The following is a 25,991-nucleotide window of genomic DNA, read 5'->3' as shown; positions in this document are numbered from 1 at the left end:
AGGTTACATGAGAGGATTTTTTTTCGTTTATTTTGAAACCCCATTTTTGGAACCACTTTTCCATGGTGTCGATACTTCGCTGGAGAGTGGATGAGGCAATTGCCGGGTCTGCGTGGGTAGCTAATAGTGCTATGTCGTCGGCAAATGTTGCTATTGTTACCTCGTTTGCTATAGGTAAGTCGGCAGTGTAGATGGAAAACAGTAGGGGTCCGAGGACACTACCTTGGGGTATGCCGGATTCTATTGGGAATGTTGCGGAAGTGGCGCCTAGACATTTAACTATGAATTGTCTGTTGGTTAGGTAGGATTTTAAGATGGAGTAGTATGGATGAGGTAGGATCTTTTTGAGCTTGTAGAGTAGCCCTTTATGCCATACTTTGTCGAATGCCTGTTGGATGTCTAGGAATACCGCTGAGCAGTATTTTTTCTTTTCAAGGGTTTGGCTGATCATGTGGGTTATGCGGTGGATTTGCTCTACTGTTGAGTGTTGTTTTCGGAAGCCGAATTGGTGGTCTGGGAGTGTTTTCAATTCTTCTAGGAGTGGAAGGAGACGATTCGTGAGCATCCTCTCGAATAGTTTAGACAGGGTAGGTAAAAGACTGATTGGGCGATAGAAGCTGGTTTCATATATTGGTTTACCGGGATTAGGGATGAGGGTGATCAGTGGGATTTTCCAAGCCTAGGGAAAGTGTTGAAGGCGGAGGATAGCGTTAAAGATTGATGCGATGAGTGCAATCCCTTTTATCGGAAGTTCCTTGATTGCTTTATTTCCTATTAGGTCGTGACCTGCTGCTTTCTTGGGGTTTAGGCGACTGATTGCTTCTATGATCTCTGAAGAAGTGAAGGGTTCAATAGGAGGGGACATTTGGAAGGGAGTGTGCAGATATTCGGTAACGTCCGCTGCAGCTATGGAGGAATGGAGTTGGAATACTTCAGTCAAGTGTTTGGCAAATAGGTTGGCTTTTTCTATAGGGCTACGCGCCCATCCACCCTGCGGACGGCGGATTGGAGGTATTATTTGTGGGAGGCGCGTGAGTTTCCTGGAGGCCTTCCATAGTGAGTAGTTGGAGTCGGCTGTGGGGGACAAGCTGGCGAGATATTTGTGAAAACGGTCATTATTGTAGTTTTTTATAGTTTAGGATAGTTTTCTAGTTGCGTTGTTTAGTTTGCGTTTGTCCTCCGGTGTTCTATGGGTCTGCCATATGCTTCTTAGTCTACGTTTTTGTGTGAAACATTGTGTCAAACATGTGAAAACATTAAAGCTGTTATCCTTATTCATGGTCTTGTTGGAACGTGTTTAACGAGCGTAACGTAGGCGTGAAAACGAAAACGTTGAGACTCTTGTGGCGTAAAAAGACTGAATTCCTCATAAAAATACAAGAAACGAATACAAGAAACGTGCACATAGTTTATTCTCGACCTTGGATACATAAAACCAAAAAAAAAAAAAAAAAAAAAGAAAAAGAAAAAGGAACAAAAATTTTTATTGGTTATTTACCGAAACTCATTGTATCATTTTTATTACTCTATATAAAACGTAGAATCATATACTGACGAATGTTATTTCGAATTTCTAACTTCAGAACGATAATTACATATTTGAAATTACCAATAAGTGGTAGTAGCATTAAAAATATGGAATATTCAACGAGATGAAATATAGGTAAGGTATTTAAAAGAAAAAAGATTGAAACGTTCGATGTAAAACGATGAAATTAAATGATTGGATTTGAAAACTTGATTCGGTTTAATAATTCGATGAAAAAAGTATTCATCCTATGAAAAAAGAATTCATGTTCCTGTCGATATATCAACGACGTGCGCCGTTACTTCCCACTGCTCTGCAATTCAAATGCAATACTCGAATATACATGGCGAAAGAAATGGAAATTGAGCAATTTAAGGGAACGAATTACTCTCGCGTCCACGTAACTTCAAAATGTATCACGTGTCGGTGTTTGCGAAACGAAATTCGTCGTTGTCCAATTAACACGCTTGCAGATGCTACGTTCACTTTGTTGCATATAGGGCTTAAATATATGAACAAATAGTACTGCGCAAGTGTCACTAGCGTAATTTTTAAAGTGAATTAATGCATAATCTCGTCATCTACGTTTGACCATGATTATGGCAGTGATCATTGTTATATACGAATCTTCGTGCAATATATGTGAAAATTCGTGGTTGTCCAATTAATACGCTTGCTGATGCTACGTTCACTTTGTTGCATATAGGGCTTAAATATATGAACAAATAGTACTGCGCAAGTGTCACTAGCGTAATTTTTAAAGTGAATTAATGCATAATCTCGTCATCTACGTTTGACCATGATTATGGCAGTGATCATTGTTATATACGAATCTTCGTGCAATATATGTGAAAATTCGTGGTTGTCCAATTAACACGCTTGCTGATGCTACGTTCACTTTGTTGCATATAGGGCTTAAATATATGAACAAATAGTACTGCGCAAGTGTCACTAGCGTAATCTGAACGTGTTAAAGTGAATCAATACATAACTTCGTCATCTATGTTTGACCATGACTACGGTAGTGGTCATTGATATATGTGAAGCTTCGTGGAGTAGATGTGAAAATTCGTCGTTGTCCGGTTAACACGTTTGCAGATGTTCCGTTCACTTTGTTCCATATAGGGCTCAAATATGTGAACAAATTGAATGGAACAACTGTCATTAGCGTAATTTTAACGCGTTAAAATAAATTAATGTATAATTTCGTCATTTACGTTTGATCTACGTTTTTTCATCTACGTCATCTACGGCACCTACGCGAATCTTATTGATTACGTCTTTGGCAGTGTTCGTTGCTATAAATGAAACTTAATAGTTGTTGAAACCGCTCGAAAGTCGTGTTCCTAAATCATTCCCTCGTCTCGTATCGTGTTCATCAAATGGAAAAGGAGATTGTGTTTTAATGAAATCGCTTGTTACTATCAATCTTGCTGTGTCACTCGCATAGGAGAAGAAAGTGAGGAAGGAGAAAAAAATTAAGGTAAGGTCATCAATGAGCAAAATGTTTAATGTACATTAAAATTGAGTCCGCTGCAACCCTCGTGACTTTTAAAATTCCATACGTATATTGTTATACGTAACATTGCCATATTAAATATATTCGATCAAATATTCAATCTCGTTCCCTGAAAGCTGTTCCTGGATATCTGGTTGGATACTTTACGCACGGAAATAGAGAGTGTTAACAGTAACAAACCCTCTATGTAATGTTTTTGCTTTGCTCTTTTGAACAGGTAGATGACATTTTGCTTCGAAAAACGGATATATATACCACGGATATGCACATACAGAGTATGTGTATCGATATACACATTGATATACACCTTTGTACAAAGTGTCAAAAAAGTATTTATCGCGGTATTTTTTTCAAGCCATTCTACACCTTCGATTTGATGAAAATTGGTTAAATAAGTGTAGCGCAAAATTGATCTTGACCACAATTTTCAGTGTCAAATTGTTTTTCTATTGCATCATATAGTGCTCATTAGAAAGGAAAGTTCCGTTGTTTTAGAAAAAATGTTTGAAATTTCATTAATACTTAGACTGATTTTATTCATATTTTAAGGTCAAATATGGAATACAATAACATCAATACTAATATCTACTTTTTTGTGCGAATTACTTTACATTTCAATCTTCCTTGATACGCCGTGACAAGCAAAAGTGTAAACACAGCCCGTTGATTTTATGTAGAAAGCGAATGTCGAAGGTATAATGAGAAAAGAGCATTATTTGACCATTCCACAAAATAATTTACCTAAATAGTAGTTAATTCTATTGGATATAATAAACGTGAAGTAGTACTAGTGGACGAAATACCTATGTTGAAACCTTGATTCGACGAGTATAATTAATGTGCAAAACTGTAAACATGGTTTGAGATGTCCATTTTTGTAAAATGTTTTGTACATTATTAATGTTAATGAAAATTAATTATTACATTTCGTTAATAATAACTTGTAGTTACTGTTACCTAATCTTTACCGATCACTTGAAAAATTAGTCTTTTACATTTATGTGTTTACTTTTTTCGCTCGTCGCAGTACATGTTTAAGTCAGATATGAAATATCTAGCGTATTCCAGCGGCTTTGATTAAATCAAAGATGTTCATATCCTTAATATTGAGAATGTTGTTAGTAAAGTAACTATTTCTATCCAAAAACAAGATATCTTTGAGACAACGTGAATTTTCGTTCCAATTTTCTTAACTTACAAGTATAAAATTTTCATCGCATGATACAATCTATCCTACAAAGTTCTTGCACACGACGAAGCTGAGAACATAGATCTTCTTCAAATATTATTTTTCTCACTGCTTCGTGTGGAATTTCTACTCGACGAGATGTTATTAAACGCTTAAAAGCTTATTATTAAACGATAACATACTTTTTCCTACATGAATGAACATGAAAGACGTCGAGTGAGGAATTAGAACAATTGTGGATGGTTGGAAACTATTATGCTGCGGTCTACCATTCGTTTTTGCCTATATATACCACGGAACAAAGGATAATTTTCACCGAATTCATCCAGAGCATATTTTCTAAGTTTTACTGTATATGATTACGCCCATTATATTATATTATGTTATTACGATGTTATCTAATTAATTGTTGTCTATTTATTTTGATACTTATATTAACCATTATTTATAACATAATATACTAAATACAATTAGTATACACAATTAGTATAGGGATTAGTATAAGAAATTTTAAACAGCTTTTTTCAAAAGAACGAATTATTTACGATCCAGGGGTTTTCTGAAACTTTCGTTTCTCGTGATGAGTACTTTATGATGCAATAAAAAATTTTGTCTGAAAATTATACTCAAGATCAATTTCATGATCCATTTTCTCTAACAGATCTCCATCTTCCACAGCTCTAACAAATAATTTTTTCACACTCTATACATTTAACATCGATTATAATTCTGATAATTGAAACACCGAACATCAATGTGTTTATTCACTACGCCAACACAGATAACAATTAACATTGATATATAATATATATTTGACGATATATATCTGAAAGAATAGAAATTTCATTTAATCGACTATATGACCATACTCGGTTAAGTACCAACAACGACTATCTATCAACCTTATCTTACTTCCTCAAAGATATAGAAAGACTTTAAAAATTTCAGCCATGTGATTTGGTCCTTTAAAATTTAGAAGTAATATAACGATAAAATACCATCAAAACCTTTAAATTTAACGCACGAAAACATGTCTTCTTTGCTAATGGCGTACTATAAATATAAATATTTGAATAAATATTGCGAATTTCATATTGCTAAAAGATTTATACTATTCGTTCGTAAATAATCGTCGGATCTATATTTAAGTTGAAACTGTTGCATTAGATCTCTTTTCTTACTTAAAATTATTTGGATTGGTAACTTGGATGTAACATGTAATTTATTCTTCCTTTATAAATAGTATACAGAAGATACCAATTCAAAGAAATGGAAGGAAAGTCTAAAAGCAAAGAAAATCTACAGGAAGATAAAACGTTCGAGCCTTGCCAGGCTATATAAGATGCTAAATAATTTCATTTTGACAATGGTCCTACATCCTATTATGCATAAATTTAATATTAATATCAGCAGGTTTCATGCCAAGTATTACATCTAACGTATAACCACAAGCCCTGGTTTTAAATGCCTTATAGTAACACCGAAAAGATTATTCAGTTGGATGTCTGACTCAACATCAATATTTTACTTAGAAGATAATACGTCGAGAGCATGTTGGTGGATGGAATGGGAGATGAATGAAGGCTTACTTCTGTAAAATACGTAAAATGGTAGTCGGAATGAATTTTGGCGCTTGGGGACAGAAAAAGAGCTGACTGACACTGTCATACACCTGAATTTATAAAATTTTGAAAATCGATGTAACCTTTGAACTTTATCGTATTCTGTTTCATAGCACAAATTATTCTTCCCGAAATGTACGTTTAGTGTTATAATATATTTGACCAACGGTTCTCAAATACTAGTTTTGCAAAAGCAATGGTGGAATTGGAGCAATTCTTTCTTCTTTCATTCTTTGAATGACCTGGATTTTCGAGTAGTCTAGTGACGATTGATCCGTACAATTAATCGATTTCTTTTTATTACACAAGTGCAAGAAATTCCGCTTTGAACGCAGATGTTGCAACATCGAATGCCTGAACCCCACAGAAGATCCGACCGCATTTAATGTCACTACCGTCGATGATTCACCCAGAAATGGTTCACTTCAGAACCATAGTCCCATATCTGGAAGCGTCAATCACTATGTGTCACATAGTCATATGTGGATGCTGAGCTTATTGATGGTAATTGTAATATTTTAATTTTTTTTATTCTATATTTTCGACTTCTTTTTTCGAGTAGAATCACCAATTTTCCGCTTGTACTATCAATTACCAACCAGCCCGTATGACAAAATTCTATTTTAAACACAAAACTCGCCATGAGTGGCTATTTTGTTTACGAAATTAAACGAATTTAATAAATGAAATGGCAAGGAAGGAACTACAAGTGACCGTCAAACTATTTTTATGCTTGAAAAGTAATTCGCGAAGTAATATAAAATAATACTACTGATTTGTGTCAGAATTTTTCAGAATTTTTTCTTAATCTCTTGTTTTTTCCCTTCAAATTTATTATTTATTATTTATTCGGTGTCACGAAAACCGATTAAATATTGTCAGTTTGCTGAACTTTCTTTGAATTGGTATCTTCTGTATACTATTTATAAAGGAAGAATAAATTACATGTTACATCCAAGTTACCAATCCAAATAATTTTAAGTAAGAAAAGAGATCTAATGCAACAGTTTCAACTTAAATATAGATCCGACGATTATTTACGAACGAATAGTATAAATCTTTTAGCAATATGAAATTCGCAATATTTATTCAAATATTTATATTTATAGTACGCCATTAGCAAAGAAGACATGTTTTCGTGCGTTAAATTTAAAGGTTTTGATGGTATTTTATCGTTATATTACTTCTAAATTTTAAAGGACCAAATCACATGGCTGAAATTTTTAAAGTCTTTCTATATCTTTGAGGAAGTAAGATAAGGTTGATAGATAGTCGTTGTTGGTACTTAACCGAGTATGGTCATATAGTCGATTAAATGAAATTTCTATTCTTTCAGATATATATCGTCAAATATATATTATATATCAATGTTAATTGTTATCTGTGTTGGCGTAGTGAATAAACACATTGATGTTCGGTGTTTCAATTATCAGAATTATAATCGATGTTAAATGTATAGAGTGTGAAAAAATTATTTGTTATAGCTGTGGAAGATGGAGATCTGTTAGAGAAAATGGATCATGAAATTGATCTTGAGTATAATTTTCAGACAAAATTTTTTATTGCATCATAAAGTACTCATCACGAGAAACGAAAGTTTCAGAAAACATACTTTTTGCTTCAAATAATTAAGATAAAATTTAGATACGGGGCTTTCAGCTTATGAAAGTCGAAGAGAAGATATATATTCCATTTGGTCATATTCTATTTAAATTCGTAACTACTCGTTCCATTTACGTTATTAATAAAACATTTTTCTCGTCAAGCTACCTAACAGAAAGACCTTTTTGTCACTCTAAATTGCCTCAAAAGAAAATCCCTTGTCAAACATACCATGTTTCTCGTACGAAAATCCAAAAAGGATTTTCCAAAAAGATATATTCAGTGAACCATGGTTTGTGACTGGTGAGTTTGAAAAGAGATGAAGCGTCGAAGCGTCAAAGTTTATATTCCACGAAGCTCTCGACCCTTCTATCTCAATAATCCTGATCAAAATTCGAATGAACTACCCAACGAAACGATCACCGTTTTCTATAGAATCTCTTTAAGCATTCTTCATTAAGGAATAGTCAGATTTTACCCCATTACGTTCTTCCATCACAATCTTCGTAATGATGAATAAAAAAATAAAAGCTTTTAAAACCCGACAGCGCTGTCATTTTCTAAAAACGTCGTCTTTATACTCCTGATGGCCACGAGCACATCCGACTATCAAATATAAAATGCATTGTGAGTGTGTCATCAGCATAATTTTCGTGAAAAGAGCAATTTTTCTTGATAACTATAATTTGTAACATAGATTAAAATCGCTGATTTGATCCCTCTGATATTGTTGTCTTATGAGAGTTTCGCCTGGTCTTAATTGGTTCTGTTGATTCTTATCGTTGTGAAAAGTCGATTCGCTATATATCTTTTGTATAGAGAACTATTATGTGATGTAAGAGTGTAATGTTGTAATATTTGTGATCCTTACTTTATTAATTTTGTCACTGAGCCGTTCTTTGGTTCGCTGAGCAGTTCATGTTCCCTACTTGTTTCGCTTGGGACTTTCATAATTTTCGTAATTACAATAAAAGGTTTAATTTGTAATAAGTTAAAGATTTGGTCCCTTGCTTTATGATGTATGAGAACCTTTGAACTAACAACTTTGAAGTGACAATTGAACGAGAACTGACAATATTTAATCGGTTTTCGTGACACCGAATAAATAATAAATAATAAATTTGAAGGGAAAAAACAAGAGATTAAGAAAAAGTTCTGAAAGAGACACAAATCAGTAGTATTATTTTATATTACTTCGCGAATTACTTTTCAAGCATAAAAATAGTTTGACGGTCACTTGTAGTTCCTTCCTTGCCATTTCATTTATTAAATTCGTTTAATTTCGTAAACAAAATAGCCACTCATGGCGAGTTTTGTGTTTAAAATAGAATTTTGTCATACGGGCTGGTTGGTAATTGATAGTACAAGCGGAAAATTGGTGATTCTACTCGAAAAAAGAAGTCGAAAATATAGAATAAAAAAAATTAAAATATTACAATTACCATCAATAAGCTCAGCATCCACATATGACTATGTGACACATAGTGATTGACGCTTCCAGATATGGGACTATGGTTCTGAAGTGAACCATTTCTGGGTGAATCATCGACGGTAGTGACATTAAATGCGGTCGGATCTTCTGTGGGGTTCAGGCATTCGATGTTGCAACATCTGCGTTCAAAGCGGAATTTCTTGCACTTGTGTAATAAAAAGAAATCGATTAATTGTACGGATCAATCGTCACTAGACTACTCGAAAATCCAGGTCATTCAAAGAATGAAAGAAGAAAGAATTGCTCCAATTCCACCATTGCTTTTGCAAAACTAGTATTTGAGAACCGTTGGTCAAATATATTATAACACTAAACGTACATTTCGGGAAGAATAATTTGTGCTATGAAACAGAATACGATAAAGTTCAAAGGTTACATCGATTTTCAAAATTTTATAAATTCAGGTGTATGACAGTGTCAGTCAGCTCTTTTTCTGTCCCCAAGCGCCAAAATTCATTCCGACTACCATTTTACGTATTTTACAGAAGTAAGCCTTCATTCATCTCCCATTCCATCCACCAACATGCTCTCGACGTATTATCTTCTAAGTAAAATATTGATGTTGAGTCAGACATCCAACTGAATAATCTTTTCGGTGTTACTATAAGGCATTTAAAACCAGGGCTTGTGGTTATACGTTAGATGTAATACTTGGCATGAAACCTGCTGATATTAATATTAAATTTATGCATAGTAGGATGTAGGACCATTGTCAAAATGAAATTATTTAGCATCTTATATAGCCTGGCAAGGCTCGAACGTTTTATCTTCCTGTAGATTTTCTTTGCTTTTAGACTTTCCTTCCATTTCCTTGAATTGGTATCTTCTGTACACTATTTATAAAGGAAGAATAAATTACATGCTACATCCAAGTTACCAATCCAAATAATTTTAAGTAAGAAAAGAGATCTAATGCAGCAGTTTCCACTTAAATATAGATCCGACGATTATTTACGAACGAATAGTATAAATCTTTTAGCAATATGAAATTCGCAATATTTATTCAAATATTTATATTTATAGTACGCCATTAGCAAAGAAGACATGTTTGCGTGCGTTATCGATTTTACGCTTTTGCCACGCAAACATGGAAATTGCGATTCGAAATTGAATTTGCACTGGAAACGGTTGACGTTACGACATCAATAACATATTTCAAAAACACTGACGATATCATACGGAATCAGAGAGATTCTATGAGAAGTTAAACGCATAATCATCCTATTGTAAATAACAGGAACAGAAAGTACACAAGGAATAATACAGAATCATCCTATCATCCTATCCTATTATACAGGATTGCTTTGATTCGAGCTCAAACATAGGGAAATCTGAAAGAATTTTTCGCAGAATTTCCTTCCCCTTTGAATTGGCTTTTATACAAAACGACTTTAACCTTTTCAGGGAAATACCTATAGAGTGTGACGATCTATGATTTTAAATAGAGGGGTATATCTGAAAAGAGGTGGATGTAAAACGTAGCATATAAAACGTAGATCAAATCTTTATTCAAGGATTTTTTCTCTTCGCAGAGAATCAGGTTTTCAAGAACGATCGAATATGTATGCACTTGATTTACACGTGAAGTTGTCATTAAAAATATTGTTGCGTTTAAAAAGATAAATATTGATTTAAATTTAATGAAATTGTTAGTCCAATTGTTTTAAGCTTAAAGATATGTAGGTGTCACATTTATATATTGAAAACCTGGGAGCGGCATTAATTAACAAACCTAGTCACGCGCACACGTACTTTAAAACCATGCTTGAAAATCGATATTCCCTGAAACAATGCATCGTTCTGCGCTTCCAATTTATTTTCGCACGAAGAATCAGTCCATTCATCGTTGCCGTCACCATCGCTACTGTAATCTATATTACTCGAATAAATTCTATATCTTGATGGGAAAATCGCATATTTTAACGAACTTTCTGTGTTTTTTTTATGATTTTAATTGGCAATTTCCGAAATTGAACTATAGCTTGAGAATAAACCGATAATATTTGAGGGTATATATACATACATCATGTTTTTGATGGGTTTTGTAGTAAAATAATTGTAGAAAAAGCAAACTTTTTAAGAAAAAATTACCATATTCGAGTAATAAATTATAGAAAATTACCAATGTAATTTAAAACTTCAAAAGAAGAATCTATTACACGTAATAAAGAGAAGGACTTGTTCACGAACGGTAATTCAACAAATACAGTCGTTGCAGAAACATAGTTTTACAAGGGAGAAGAATCTCTCTAGGAACTCGACGATGTCACGTCAAGCGAAAATTCAATAAAGTGATTACTAACCGTATCACCAGCGGCAATCGTGTTGCGGCAATTCGTAAATAAGTTAGTCGTCTATTTGGAGAAACGTCGCTGGCAATATCGTCACATTTTAATTACGTCAGCGCTATCAATTGGTCTTGGAAGAAAGTTTTCCATTATCTACTTTTGCCCACGGCGTCGTTCCAACAAATGAATCCGAGCTTTGAATCGCTTTCTCTTATATCACGAATTTGTAACGGTGTTTCTTCAAACTATAAACGATTGTAATGAATGCCTTTGCGTACAAAGACTGATACCTGGTTTGACTAGAAGCTTCAGCTAATTAGTGCCCCAGTTAATTTGGATGTTCACTACCACGCCACGTCCCCCCCCCCTCAAAAGTGGCTTGGTGTCCTCCACGTAAAAAAAAAAAAGAAAAAGAAAAAGGAAAAAAAAAGAAAAAGAGAAAGGAAAAAAAAAGAAAAAGATAAAGGGAAAAAAAAGAAAAAAAGAAAGGAAAAAAAAGAAATAGAAAAAGGGGAACAAAAGAAAAAGAGAAAGAAAAAGAAAAAGAAAAAAAAAAGTTAATTTGGATGTTATAAAATGTTATATAACCAAGAACTTATCTTCTACTTGGTAGTCGCATAAGAGAAGACCGAGCCATTGAATCGCTCAAATAGATTAGCTGATTCGCTTAACGTAATTTTACTTCCGATGACGTAAACAAGAGCAGAAAGTACACAAGTAATAATACAGAAATGTCAAATGTACAGAAGAATAAATTTCGTTAAATCATTAGCACGTAACATTTCCTTATAATTCCATTTGTGTATAGCAAAATAGCTTGTGTGCTTTCATGAATTATAATTGATATTTAGAAGCTTTCATGTAGGTAGATATATAACTCGTGTTAATTAGTAATTTAACAATACATCATGACAACATATCATTTTCGTTTCTTCGTTTATCTCGTTATGCGCGTAAACGAATGTGTAAATAAAGACATATAATCAACGATAACATGTAGTGGCAAACATGATAATTATCGACAAAGGAGAATATTGGTGAAATGATTGTGGGTGATTTCACTCGGTGTATCGGTACATAAACTTTGATAGACATTGCCGGTGGATTCGCTGTCGGTGAAATCGTGTCGATGAAATAATTGTCAGTGATTTAAAGATAACCCAATTTATTGATCTCCCCTTCATAGAGTTGTACGTCTCTCTATAAAACATATTCTACCTGGAAGGGCTGAAACATTTAGCTTAGTCACACTAAACTGGACTGGACTGCAAGTAAGAAGATTGAAATGCAAAATTCACGTGTGAGCGCAACGGTTTAGATGGAAAGTTCGATAAGGCGATTATGTATATTAACCCGAAAGAAAGCTCATGGCTTTGCAACGCGTTACACGCAACACGGAATTTCCCTCGCTGAAATAATCCTATTAGAACGATACGATTTTCCTTAACAGATCTCGCAATGTAATTCTCCCTCTACAACTTTTTATTAGGTTTGAAACACGAGAGTTTCGAAGCTCTGCAAAGTCTCGCGAATCTAGAAGTCGAGTTTCAACGTATTTTCGCTTCTTATTTTATAGCTGTTAATAGTTATTATCTCACTCTGCACGTACATCAAACGAGTACTTATGTAAATCCAAAGGAAACGGAAACAACCGAGAATAATTGAGGATAATTCGAATACGTACCGATTAGTAAAGTGTTTGGCAAAGAAAAAAAAAGGAAAATTGTATCGGAGAAGTAGGGGAAAAACGGTGGCGTACATCAAGCAATCTTTATGGCTGTAATACATTTATTATTCATTTATGTTCATTTTCTATCGCGTAACAGACGTTGAAATAACTGGCAGAACGAGCATATAAATCTTGTATCGCTCGACCTGACTTTTCCCGATGGAAAAATATTCACCAGCCTGGGATCGTGCATCGCTAATTACTCCGTTCTACTTTTCGAACGCGTTTCCATCCATACAGAAAAGCAAGAAGGCAAACCCTATCGCACAGTCATGAAGAGATGCAAAAGCAAGAAACCAACCAACGACATGCCGATCGACATGGTGGAAGCAGTCCTACAGAGGCTATTCACCATGGGACACGGACCCTCCCATTACGAGGGCCGCGAAGAGGCAGAGACCGAAGAAGAAGGAGACATCAGCTTCAGCGTCGTCATCGGCGAAGGCGATGTCGTCGATGCCGCCGGAAGAATGAACACCAAGAAGGCTGCAGGAGTCGATGGAAGACTCCTGGACTGCTGGAAGCAGGAGCTGGAAGCAAGCTGGAACCAGACTGCTGGAAGACGGCCAGAGTAATACTGCTAAGGAAGCCGGGAAAGGATCCCAGTCTCCCTAACGCGTACCGGCCGATAAGCATACTCCCAGCCATGAGCAAGATCTGGGAAAAATGCTTTAAGAAGATCATCGAGAGATGCATCGGAACGGACCCGTTCCATCGGAGGCAGTATGGGTTCAGAAAGAAGAATTAGCTTAGCGAATACCGATAAGAACAGGAAGAAGCTGAAACGGGCACAACGAACGGCCCTGTGCATAACAACGACGGCATATCGTACCGTCTCTCACGCGGCACTTTGCGTGTTGACCGGAAATCTCCCGATCTACATAAAGATAAAGATGCTCGGAGAGACTTACGAATGGAACAAGATCCATAAGACCAAGATCGGCGCGGATGACGGCAACGAGCTGAAGGGGGAACTGGAGGCGCAAGGAAATTAATACCGAGTGCGCTGCTATTTACCAAAAAGAAGATGGACATCGATCATCACACCATGCAGCTGTTAACCGGGCATGGGAGCGTGGCGGCACTCGACACTAACTAGTGTCGGACGACGGCAGCGACATCTACAGCCCCCAGTGACAATTACAGCGGACCAGGCCCAACTACCACAGCTATCACGCACGTCCAATAAATATATAACGCACACACGGCCACCTCTACAGGAGTTTCGGTGTCTATAGAAAGAGGATTGGCAAGTGCAGCGACAGCAACTGTCTCGACTGTGGAGACCCTAACGACGATGCAGAGCACGCCCTCTTCACGTGCCCGAAGTGAACGTACAGAAGGATTGAGCTGGAGAACGCTCTTGGCGAGAACATAGACGTGGACAATCTGATCGCCACGGTGACCGCCAAGAACGAGAGCTGAGATAAATTCAGGCAATTTCGCAAGACCGTCATGTCTCACAGGAGGGTGACAGCGAAGGCCTTGAAGGAAGCAAAGAGGAGAACGAGAGCAACAACAACTACGCGGAGCAGTGAAGGCAGAGATACAAGACAACAAAGAACCACAGAAGGAGATCAGCCCAGTATTCTGAACTAGCTGAGAAGATGACGAGAGCAATACAGAATATACAGAATAACTGCCTGAAGAAGAAGATACAACGGGGCATGAAAGGACAACCCTGATGACTGCCGACAGGTTTTACCGGGGTTGTCTGTCCTCAAAGTAAAGGAAAAAGGAGGAGGGGTTTTTAGTGGGTATGGCAACAACATCCGCCCGAGTCCCACATAACCCAGTGATGCGGATCACTGGGTATGCGTAACAGCATTTTCCCCTCCTCACGCAAAAAAAAAAAAAAAAAAAAAAAAAAAAAACTATCACACTCTATCAATTTTAAGTTGATAATTTCGTTATTATATAATTTTTCTTAGTCTAAACTGAATCCAGGAAGAAGAACTTTCATCCAATTACATACTTCATTAATTCATGAATTATATTCGTTACCGTACCTACAAAAAGAAAGTTGACTGATATAAAAATTCAAAGGATAGAATTTCTAAGCTCGCGATTGGAAACAGATTCAGTTCAATGGTTTAATTTGCCATTTAATTGAATTCTCTGGCAATTTCAGCGAACTGTGGGCTTTAAAAGCGTCCCGCATTCAAACGCAAGACTTCTCCTCCACCTTTCCCTTTCTTTCAATTCCAACCTCAAGTAATTGACCAATTAATTCGAAGATATATTTACATGCTTGCAAGGGATTCAAACAACTTCGTTGCGTTAAATTCGCAATTATAACCAACACGAATGTCTCAATCAATGTGCAGCTCGAAACAAATAAAAGATAATTAACTTTTCAATATAACGATTGATATGTTTGATGAAGAAAAATGTATGAATTTTTAAAAACGTCTCCTAGTACATTTAGCATTTTTATAGTAAAAACTTAGAACACACACGCACACATATACTATTCCATGAAATGATTTACACAGCTATGAGTCTAATCCTATCATATTATAAAGGGATGAACGAACTTTTCCTAATAAATATAACTTTATACAAAATCTTGTTTAAAAAAATTAGTTTTTTATTCTCATTAAATTAATTTAATATCAGAATATATAATTTTAGTCGTTATCAAAATTTTATGTCAAATGCGTTCATAGATACATATATAAATAAATGTCTAATCCTATGTATTTATTTCAACTGAAATCTTAACTTAAATATTTATTAACAATATTCTGACGAATATGCAATGAAAGATAAAAACAACTATATTTTTCTTATAGAATGTCTCATGCTTCTTACTCATTTTATGTTTCTCGTTGTCAGTGCGTAACTACTTATCAGCCGCAGGAATGCTAAGTTTTACTACTGAGAAACGAAGAGACATATAGATGCAAATATACGCTATCTCGCGTGAAAAAACATCAGATACATTAACCAGAAGGAATATCCGATACATATAAAATTCAGAGCGTAGTTATTTATACATACGGAATATTTCTTTCTGTATGAAATATTCTTTCTTCTGAATTCTTATTATAAATGTATGTCCATTTCCTACCTTAAAATGTCTCTCCTTTGAAAAACTCCATTTATATATAACGATCAACAAAATATTACCAATAAAAATATTAAAACGAGATGCTGAAAGAACCTTTTAATGAAGTACAAATGATTATTTCAACTTTAATTCTGTTAAATTTGAATTGAATCATTTATAAACCGAACAGGTGTATAAAATTTTATTGCGTAAAAATCGTGAAGCTGAAAATTAGGAACGAATAACGAATGGGTAACCTAGTTTCATTAAAAGGTACGTGTACGCCGATCCGCGTAACAGCTTCGACACTCCAATTATTATAAAGCATGTATCCTTCAGAGATTTTTTGCGCGAACGCAAGATACCTTTTACACGCGCAACTGAATAAGTGGAACGTGATTTTCAATATTTCTTCTTGTAGAACTTGTAACAACGTAACTGTTTCACGAATATTTTCCCTGACACTTTTACAACGATCCGTAGAAATCTCCTTTTCTAATTAATAATTTCAGCATTTCTCTGAACAGTTTCGTTGCGATTCAAAAATATACAAAGCTTACGACGTGGTTGTTTAAAAATATTTATATGTAACAAGATTTCGAATTTGTCACATCAATCGCGATCTCAGCAGGTGTAAATTAATTCGTTCTAATGAACGAATAAATTAAACGGCTCGTGACAAAAATTATCCCTGTCCATGTTTGTCTTTCTAAAACTAATTCAAGGCGAGTTAAATGAATCGCTGTGTACCCTATTCGCGCAGCATGTGTTTTAACGACCAGCATGCAAGCGTTAACGGTGTACTTATTAATTAACTGTAACTTATTAATTAATTAAATTCGTGTATATCAAGTTTCCTATCATTTAATACTTTCGTGTAACTACAGAGATTTGATACTATGAAATGAAATATAAAACTTGGTAAAAAAAACGCGCTTCATTAGGAAATGAGGGTGATGATGCAAATATTTTTTGTAGCCATTATATAGAATTTCGATGGTATAATTAATCAGTATCAACTTACCAGCCCCTGACGGGACGAAAGTGACGAAAATAATTTGCAAACAGATGAAGATTGCAAGTATTTTCGAGTCCTTCATGGTTGTAAAAAATCAGGTAATGTTATCGCTGTAGAATATGGGAAAATCAGGCGTTTCAATATGAGTTGTGCGGGCACTGGAGTGCGTAGACCAGAAATATCTGCGACAAAAATCAGAATACATTTGTTTTCGCATGATTGGATCAGTTTTGTGTAGGACTAAGCTGATTGAACCTAACACGGGGTAATTGTCCAACTTACGACCTTAACAAGCTCGCTTGATTCCCTGTAAGTGCTTGAAACTGATGCTTGTATTCTTTCCAGATTAACAAGCTTTGCCCCCCCCCTCCCTCTCTATTTCCTTAGATCGAGTTAGACTGCCACAACATATTATCTTTCTTCTTTTCTTTTCTTTTCTTTCGATCTTTTAAAGCCTTAAATCGCTGGTTATTACAGTGTATACATTCAATTACCCTGTAAGTCGTAAGTACATGTTTTACGTTATTTTTCATTTTCCAGCTAAATTCCACAAAAACAAGAAATATACTTCCAACGTGTTTTTTTTGACGTGTCTCTAGCAAAGATCTCAAAAACAAGTTGCGGCGCAATTTAAAACGACAAATAGCACCGTGTGTCTCGTTGTGGCAACGCACGTGTAACGTAAATCACATCAGAGACCAGGACACACACACACACACCGCGGGCAGGATGGTGTCCCGGTTGGCATACTTCGAACCCGATGGACCGATGAGGGAAACACATGGCGACCTTGGCGACAATGTATATTGCCGGAGTACCTGAGGATTCATTTATGGACTAACGGTCCTTCCACAAAATGTTCTAGAAGCGTAGCAACGGTCACGTACGCCTACAGGGTAGTGGGGATAATGAGGGAACAGATGTCACCGAAAGTAAAAAGATTGTAAGAGACTCAGTCTCGTACGGTCACGGCTAGAGCTCAGAAGTGTCTTATAAGTGTATAAACGAAGGAAAAATAAAGTTTTCTTCTTTCTTTTAAATTTTCTTTTATTTTACGTGACACACGCTTCGTCAGCTTTTTAAAAGCGCTCTCTGTCTGCTTTTTTCTCTCTTCACCGCCTATTTTTTTTTAACGAGTTTTTTCTTAACGAGTGAAACCGTTTATACGAGGACGGGAGCACAGAAATGACGTACTGGCAATTCTGTTTTGTGATGACACAAGCAGCCCGGTTTCAGTGAATTAAACCTGGCCCCAAGCTTCCAATTATCTCTCCCTTCCTTTCCTTTATTTTTCCCTTCTATATCGAGTTTGAGGTTTTCTAAATTTCCATTACAATCAACTATGGCTTTTCTCTATTTTATATGTTAGCCGATGATTCATGGCAAAAACGTCGGCTGTAAAAATATTTGGAGTTGCAACAGCAACAAGTGTGTTTTCTCAAACAGAAAATATTGGAAGCGTACTCGTTGGCAAAACAGTTCACGGATAGTTCGTCCTCTGCTTGTTATTTGTTTCAATACCGTTAGCAAATAAATTCATGAAACATAGTGTGTTTCAACCGTTCGCGGAGAGACGCGAACGCTGGATAACGCGTCAACGAGAGTCATAAATTCTCGTTACTATTAAACAATCGACGCCACTAACTGATTGATCCTCTATTTCTATTACCAGAATAGAGGTGGTTAGGTTTGAGTGTATACGAACAACTATACTGGGTTGGTTGATAAAAGTTTAATAAAAATAACGAAACAACAAGTTCAGTCAAAGATCAACAATTATAAACGAAAAAGATAACAGTCAAGGTTTGTTTAGCGGTTTGCTTATAACGAGACCTATCGCACAAGCAACAGCTTGAGACAGACGTTATGTGTTAGATTCGATTCAATGTGTAACGTTCGACGCGTCACAAGGAACTGATCGACTTTAGATGATTTCTTTGTCTCATCTTTAAGACGACCCCCACTATACTTAGGTCACGCCACCGTTCGCGCCTATGATCACGTATGTCTGTTCTTGCGTGGAAAACGTAACGGACCAAATTCGACGTTTCGAGAACTCGCTGCTTGGCGATAGCTATGCGCTCGTCGATACATTGTATATGATCCGGCGGTCAGATAAGACGATCTGACTGAGACATTGTAGGGCCGCGAGTGACGGTTAGAAAATACAGCCTGTGTTAAGCCTCGTGGCGTAACATCCTCCCCCCGTTGAGAGGGTACCGATCAAATGATATGGTGTGGAGTCAGGTGCGTCGCTGACGAATCTCCTTCGCTCCGTGTGGGTGGTCGGACTCGTCTGGATCTGGGTGAATGGGTAAGGGGACCAGTCTTTTGACGCCACGATCCAGGGTAGTTGTTGCCGTCTGCACGGTAGCGGTCCGTATGATTCCGTCGACTCCTGGATGGACCTTGATCACGCGGCCCAAAGGCCATTGCATGGATGGTACGTTATCCTCCCTGAGGACTACTACGGTGCCTTCTCGGATGTCGTGACTGCCCTTGCTCCATTTGTTTCGGATGTTTAGCTCGTTCAGGTACTCTCGATGCCAGCGGCGCCAGAAATGTTGTTTGACCCTTTGAATGTGTTGCCAGCTGGAGAGACGATTGGATGGAGTGTCCCGGAAATCTCGTTCTCGAAAGCTTGTTAATGCATCTCCGATGAGGAAGTGACCGGGAGTAAGGACAAGAAGATCGTTTGGGTCAGATGATATTGGAGTCAGAGGACGGGAGTCGAAGATAGACTCGATTTCAATGATCAGTGTGTTCAAGTTTTCGAATGTTAAGAGCTCGTTACCTGCGACACGTCTGAGATGTCGTTTGAAGGACTTCACCGCAGCCTCCCACAACCCGCCAAAGTGAGGTGAGTTGGGAGGAATGAAGTGCCATTCGATCCGTCGATCGGCTAAAAAGGAGTGAACCTTTACCTTATGATCGTCGGACTGCAGGAGGTTTCGGAGCTCTCGTAATTCGTTGTTGGCGCCAACGAAGTTGGCACCGTTGTCAGAATAAATTGTTACACAGAATCCTCGGCGAGCGATGAATCTTCGCCGAGCAGCAATGAAGGCCTCGCTAGTGAGATCGGTGACCAGCTCGAGGTGGACTGCTTTAACTGCAAGACATACGAAGATTGCTACATATACCTTGATTTTGCGTCGGTTGCGATCCTTTCGTTCCTTGATGTAGAACGGTCCGCAATAATCAATTCCGACGTTGGTAAATGGACGAGATTCCGTTATCCGTGCAGCTGGAAGGTCGCCCAGTACGTAATCCACTGGAGGTGGATTGGCTCGGCAGCAACATACGCACTTCTTCAGCGTGCTCCAAACTTGACTACGGCCGTCGATAGGCCAATAAGATCTCCTTAAGGCATATAAGGTAGCTTGAGTTCCGGAGTGGAGATTTAGGAGGTGTTCATGCTCGATAATGTGTGCTGTAACTGAGGATTTGGGTAGAATGATTGGGTGTTTCTGAGTGAAGGGCATTGGTGAGTGACTGAGTCGGCCTCCGACTCGCAATATCTCGTCCTTGTCCAGAAATGGATTGAGTCGTTGCACCTTCCCCTTCACTGCAGAATTTCGATCTGTTCGGAGAGTACGTATTTCATCTGGAAAATAGCAGAGCTGTAACAATTTGACCAATTTGTTATGCGCATTGGTTAAATCATGTGTGGTTAGAGGTCCCCCCCGATCCTGTTTTTGTCTCCATCGGAAGCAACGAGCGGCAATTCTTATCAGCTTGGGCCAAGAAGAAAATCTCTCCAGTCCAGTAGACTGTGGTCAGGCGGAGTCACGGACAGACATGTTGCCTTCTTCTGCTCTGGTATTTCAGCTAATGGTACCGGGTTCCACGTCGGCCAGTATTTTTCAGGTTGTTGGAGCCATTCCGGTCCATGTTGCCAAATGGTTGATCGCAAGAAGTCTTCGGGTGATTGGCCTCGCGATATGAGATCTGCAGGGTTTTCGGTAGTGGGAATGTGGCGCCAATCGGAGGTGTGAGTTTTCTGTTGAATCTCTGTCACACGATTCGCGACGAAGGCTTTCAGCGTATGGGGTGATGTATTAATCCAATGTAGAACGATTGTAGAATCAGTCCAGTAAACGGTCCGAGAAATGTTGCTTGGTAACGCTTGAAGGACTGTAGTGGCCAATGATGTGAGAAGAAGTGCTCCACTCAGTTCCAGCCTTGGAATGGTTTGTGATTTGAGTGGAGCCACCTTTGACCTTGCAGTGAGGAGTCGTGTCCAGGCATGACCCTCCGGAGTGATGGTGCGAAGGTAGACGCATGCCCCATACGCCCTTTCGCTGGCGTCGCAGAATCCGTGTAATTCAATTTCCGCTGCAGTCTTGATTATAGTTTTACGTGGAAACTTCACGTTATTTAGCAAAGGTAGCTGTGAATAATATTTGCTCCATTCTGTGTGTACGTCAGCCGGAAGAGATTCGTCCCAGTCAATTTTTAAAGTCCAAAGTCGTTGGAGCAACATTTTAGCGCGAACGATCACTGATGCCAGTAATCCAAGAGGGTCGTAGATCTTGGCAATTTCGGAGCTGACTGTTCTCTTCGTAATTCGAGAGGTGGTAGGATTGATTTTGACGGAATATAGGATCGAATAGTCAAAGGAATTCCAAACAACACCCAGAGTTTTGAAAGTTTGCGATTCGCCTAGTAGCAGCTTATCGTTTATGTCCTGCTCGGAAAGTCCTCGTAGCAGTTCCCGGTCGTTCGCTGCCCATTTTCGAATGTTTAAGCCGGCTAGTTTAAGCAATTCTATGTGCTCCGTTCTCAGTGATAGTGCCTCGTCCTTTGTATCAGCTCCTGTGAGAACATCGTCGACGTAGAAGTCTCGCTGTAAGACCATCGCTGCTCGTGGGTATCGATGTCCCTCGTCGTCTGCCCGTTGTTTCAGGCACCGAATGGCTAGATAGGGGGCCGCTGATAGCCCGAATGTCACTGTGTTAAGTTGATAGGTGTCAACTTCTCCATCAGAGTTGCGCCACAAAATTTGTTGGAATTTCCGATCCACTGGACGCACAAGAAATTGTCGATACATCTTTTCGACATCGCCTGTAATGACGTACTGATGAGAACGAAATCTTAAAAGGATAAGAAATATGTCGTCTTGTAGTTTCGGTCCCGTATGAAGTACGTCGTTTAATGAAACTCCGGTGGTTGTTGGTGCAGATCCGTCAAACACAACTCGGAGTTTTGTAGTCCGACTGGATTCTTTGATCACGCCGTGATGTGGCAGAAAATATCCGTCGTCCGTGCAGTGGTCCGTGGTAATCTTCGTCATATGTCCTAATTCCAAGTATTCTTCTATTACGGCGTGATAGTCGGCTTCGAATTGTTTGTCTCGTTGGAATCGACGGCAAAGGGAAGTGAGTCGCTTCATTGCCATGGCTTTCGAGGATCCAAGCGGAGGAGTTGTTTCGTTGAATGGGAGAGCGACAACGTATCGCCCTTCGTTGGTGCGTTGAACGTGATTTCGAAAGTGCTCCTCGCACTGTCGTTCCGCTTCCGAAATTCGTGCGGTGGGCGGTCCCTCGTCGATTTCCCAAAAACGGGCGAGGTCCGCCTGTAAAGCCGTCGTGAAGGCGTGAAATGCGTATGCTAATGATTGCGAGGTTGGGCTCCCCCCGATGACCCATCCGAATCGCGTTTTTTGCAGACGCAAGTCGGGCCCGTTTGCTTGACTGATATCAAGTTGGCCGACACAGAGTGATGCTAGTGTTGGTCCGGCGCTCAACAATATTTCGATCGGAGCAGGTCTATGGAATCTTGGATCGGCTAATTGGAGATTCCTAGGTATCTGTATATTCAGCGATCTACGGGTTGATTTGGGACCCAAGACGCGATAGTCGGTATGATTAGAAACGTCAAGTTGCGTTCGTATGTGCCGTCAATGGAGGTGATCATGGCCGTGATGTAGCGTTTCGAGATCTTCGATAACGTGTTGAGTGTTCCGATTGGGACCGAACATTTCCGTTGGTTGAGTTTTAATGAGTTAGCGAGCCTTTCGGTGATAAAGTTCATGCTAGAGCCGGTGTCTAGCAGAGCTCTACAACGAAATGGTTGAATTTCATTGTTCAAGATGTTGACCTGCGCTGTGACTAACAAGTCGTGCTGCAATGGTTCAAAAGGAGGCGAGGTCAATGAGTCCGTTTTCTGTGGTTCGGTCCCTAACACAGTCGTCTGATGCTGTCATTGTTTTCCTTGTCGTTTAGGACTGGACGATATAGTCGATCCCGATGCCGCCGTTCGCGATAACCGAGATTCGCGTTTCGGAGATGTTCGCGGAGACGTTCGGGGAGACGCTCGGCGAGACGCTTGGGGCGATGCTCGGGGAGACGATCGGGGAGACGAGGATGTGCGTCTCGAACGATGTGAGGAATGCGGGGTCGGTGAACTAGGCGAAGATCGACCGCTCGATGTTCGGTTGACACGTGTTCGTGGTTTGCTATGCCCATGGTCTTGATGCAGATACGTGTGGTGTCGCTGTCTACAGATGCGACATGACCCCGCGGAGCATTGAGTAAGAGCGTGTTCCTTGCCTAAACAATTGGTACAGAGCGACGCCCTTTTAGCGATTTCCAGGCGTTCTTTGGGCGACTTCGCTTTGAAGACATGACAATTCCATAATTCGTGTTGTCGCATGCAGATTTGACGGTGGCAGTCGAATTTTTCCTTAAGAACGTCAATGGCGATTGCGTAATTTGACTCGGTGATGGCTAATGACTGTATGCTTCGCGCGGCCCATCCAGTCAGGGCTGATCGGAGATGATAAAATTTCTGAACTGGTGCTAAATGTTCATTTTGATCTATCGTTGACGAGAAGGAATCGTAAAATGACTGCCAATCCTCGAGGGCGCCATCAAATGTAGGTATCCGAACCTCCGGTAGTTTAAGCGAAGCAGACACGCGACCGGCGGTTGATGCGCCGCTTGTCGATTGTGACGGCGTACTTCGTCGTATATTGATCAATTGTTTAGTTATTCGGCGTTGTAGTTTTTCGTATCCTTCCGCTAGTTCAATGCCGCGCGCGATCTCTCCCTCGTCTATAGCTACGATCTGGTTTTGTATGGCACGGAGTTCCGTCTCGTAGATTTCTAGACGATCTTTAATTTGTATCAAGTCGATCTCTTCCGGACAGCCTGATTGTTCAATGTCGTCCAGTTTTTTTTGCGAAGCGTGTAAACTGGGCGATATAGTAGCCCCGCTGTCGACGCAAGGTGGCGAATTCGTTTCCGGTTGCCATTATTTGTTATGTAATTGAGAGCGAAATCGTTTGAACTTACTTCTGTTGGCGATTGCCCACTTTGCGGCAGGAGGCTGTGTGGTTGCGTTTCAACCACCGAATTATACCTCTTCAAAGGTGACGACCCTTTACGTTACTGACCTCGCTGGGGTAGTAACGCTTCCGCTGCTGGTTGTGTTGGGTTCACGTGGCACTGTATGGTAGTGGGTGTCACTGGCGTGCACCTTTCACTTGACACTGAATCCGGCTCGAAGGACCAAATGCTTCAACCGTTCGCAGAGAGACGCGATCGCTAGATAACGCGTCAACGAGAGTCGTAAATTCTCGTTACGATTAAACAATCGATGCCACGAACTGATTGATCCCCTATTTCTATTACGAGAATAGAGGTGGTTAGGTTTGAGTGTATACGAACAACTATATTGGGTTGGTTGATAAAAGTTTAATAAAAATAACGAAACAACAAGTTCAGTCAAAGATCAACAATTAAAAACGAAAAAGATAACAGTCAAGGTTTGTTTAGCGGTTTGCATATAACGAGACCTATCGCACTACGCAGCTTGAGACAGACGTTATGTGTTAGATTCGATTCAATGTGTAACGTTCGACGCGTCACAAGGAACTGATCGACTTTAGATGATTTCTTTGTCTCATCTTTAAGACGACCCCCACTATACTTAGGTCACGCCACCGTTCGCGCCTATGATCACGTATGTCTGTTCTTGCGAGGAAAACGTAACGGACCAAATTCGACGTTTCGAGAACTCGCTGCTTGGCGACAGCTATGCGCTCGTCGATACATTGTATATGATCCGGCGGTCAGATAAAACGATCTGACTGCGACATTGTAGGGCCGTGAGCGACGGTTAGAAAATACAGCCTGTGGTAAGCCTCGTGGCGTAACAGATAGTGAGGAGGAAATAAAATAGCAATGCAGATACCAACTATAAACATAGCAACAAAGGGAGAAACATATTATATAAAAAACAAACAAATTAACATGGAGACAGAAGAAACAAAAGAGCAGCGGGGACAGGAAGAGAGCAATTCAGATTATGAAAGATACTATCAGGACGTGTTGAAGAGGTCACCACTTCTAGGAAAACTCCACATCTGGTCTTTTTAACTTTCTCAAGCGCTGAAGCCATCGACAGCACATAGACAAAAGAATAGCAGGGAGGCAGACCATAAACTCTAGACAGGCGACGTTGGCTTCGGGGTTTTCAGTCATAAAGTAACACTGCTAGCGTGCGGATCTGGACCAGCTCAAATTGTATTCCTGTATTTCATCATTAAGTCAAATATATACTTTGTATCTTACACTTTATCCACGCGTATTTCTCTCTTTATATACCGAATAACCTCAACAGGACGAAAGCTGGAAGCTAGCGAAGGCTAGCAAAAAACGCAAAACAACTCCAGACATAAGTGCCATAGAAAACCCAGCTACAGAAAAGCAGCGATGGCTGCAAGAATTACCATTAAGCAACTCCTTCAGCTCACTAACAGAAGAAACAGACGCTGACCCCATAAATAAAACCACAATCCAAACAAATCATATTACAAAACCACCACCAATTTTTGTTGAGGCCCAAATAATAGACCCGCTCATCGATCTACTATATAATCTAGACGAGAAAAACAACTACACAATAAAGCAAACAAAACTGGAACAAGTAAAAATTCAAACAAACACA

At 38.9% G+C, this 25,991-nt stretch overlaps 1 protein-coding gene across 1 annotated transcript in view; it reads right to left on the bottom strand.

The window, feature by feature from the left end:
- Positions 1-25,111, bottom strand: part of LOC126927834 (uncharacterized) — a 95,721-nt gene extending 70,610 nt beyond the window's left edge. Inside the window, exon 1 of the mRNA XM_050743823.1 lies at positions 24,335-25,111. The gene's annotated coding sequence lies outside the window, so the exon portion shown is untranslated. The remainder of the gene's footprint in view (positions 1-24,334) is intronic.
- Positions 25,112-25,991: the final 880 nt, after the last annotated feature.

This window comes from Bombus affinis, unplaced genomic scaffold, assembly GCF_024516045.1.
Source record: "Bombus affinis isolate iyBomAffi1 unplaced genomic scaffold, iyBomAffi1.2 ctg00000275.1, whole genome shotgun sequence".
In the NCBI taxonomy this organism is placed as follows: Eukaryota; Metazoa; Arthropoda; class Insecta; order Hymenoptera; family Apidae; genus Bombus; species Bombus affinis.
The sequence above is the reverse complement of the archived record's forward strand: the minus strand, read 5'-3'. Positions and strand labels throughout refer to the sequence as shown.